The sequence below is a fragment of the Oryx dammah genome, unplaced genomic scaffold, assembly GCF_014754425.2.
Source record: "Oryx dammah isolate SB20612 unplaced genomic scaffold, SCBI_Odam_1.1 HiC_scaffold_1, whole genome shotgun sequence".
In the NCBI taxonomy this organism is placed as follows: domain Eukaryota; kingdom Metazoa; phylum Chordata; class Mammalia; order Artiodactyla; family Bovidae; genus Oryx; species Oryx dammah.
In genome coordinates, this window is record NW_024070185.1 from 48,652,155 (window position 1) to 48,653,468 (window position 1,314).

At 37.1% G+C, this 1,314-nt stretch overlaps 1 non-coding gene across 1 annotated transcript; it reads right to left on the minus strand.

The window, feature by feature from the left end:
* Window positions 1–1,001: 1,001 nt before the first annotated feature.
* LOC120867946 lies at window positions 1,002–1,108 on the minus strand. Its single transcript, XR_005722087.1, has one exon. It is a non-coding gene; the product is annotated as a U6 spliceosomal RNA (small nuclear RNA).
* Window positions 1,109–1,314: the final 206 nt, after the last annotated feature.

Genomic DNA, 1,314 nt, shown 5'->3' on the forward strand with positions numbered 1-1,314 from the left:
ATTCTGACTGGTGTGAAGTGGTACCTCATTGTGGTTTTGATTTGCATTTCTCTAATAATGAGTGATGTTGAGCATCTTCTCATGTGTTTGTTAGCCATCCGTATGTCTTCTTTGGAAAAATGTCTATTTAGTTCTTTGGCCCATTTTTTGATTGGGTCATTTATTTTTCTGGAATTGAGCTGCAGGAGTTGCTTATATATTTTTGAGATTAGTTGTTTGTCAGTTGCTTCATTTGCTATTATTTTCTCCCATTCAGAAGGCTGTCTTTTCACTTTGCTTATATTTTCCTTTGTTGTGCAGAAGCTTTTAATTTTAATTAGGTCCCATTTGTTTATTTTTGCTTTTATTTCCAGAATTATGGGAGGTGGATCATAGAGGATCCTGCTGTGGTTTATGTCGGAGAGTGTTTTGCCTATGTTCTCCTCTAGGAGTTTTATAGTTTCTGGTCTTACCTTTAGATCTTTAATCCATTTTGAGTTTATCTTTGTGTGAGGTGTTAGAAAGTGATCTAGTTTAATTCTTTTACAAGTGGTTGACCAGTTTTCCCAGCACCACTTGTTAAAGAGATTGTCTTTACTCCATTGTATATTCTTGCCTCCTTTGTCAAAGATAAGGTGTCCATATGTGTGTGGATTTATCTCTGGGCTTTCTATTTTGTTCCATTGATCTACACTTCTGTCTTTGTGCCAGTACCATACTGTCTTGATGACTGTGGCTTTGTAGTAGAGCCTGAAGTCTGGCAAGTTGATTCCTCCAGTTCCATTCTTCTTTCTCAGGATTGCTTTGGCTATTCGAGGTTTTTTGTATTTCTATACAAATCTTGAAATTATTTGTTCTAGTTCTGTGAAAAGTATCGCTGGTAGCTTGATAGGGATTGCATTGAATTTGTAAATTGCTTTGGGTAGTATACTCATTTTCACTATATTGATTCTTCTGATCCACGAACATGGTATATTTCTCCATCTATTAGTGTCTCTTTGATTTCTTTCATCAGTGTTTTAAAAAATATGGAACGCTTCATGAATTTGCGTGTCATCCTTGTGCAGGGGCCATGCTAATCTTCTCTGTATCATTCCAGTTTTAGTATATGTGCTACTGAAGCGAGCACTGATCTTAGTTTTCTGAATGCTGAGTTTTAAGTCAACTGTTTCACTCCCCTCTTTCACTTTCATCAAGAGGTTGTTTAGTTCTTCTTCACTTTCTGCCATAAGGGTGGTGTCTTCTCCATATCTGAGGTGATTGATATTTCTCCCAGCAATCTTGATTCCAGCTTGTGCTTCATCCAGCGTGGCATTTCTCATGATGTACTCTGCA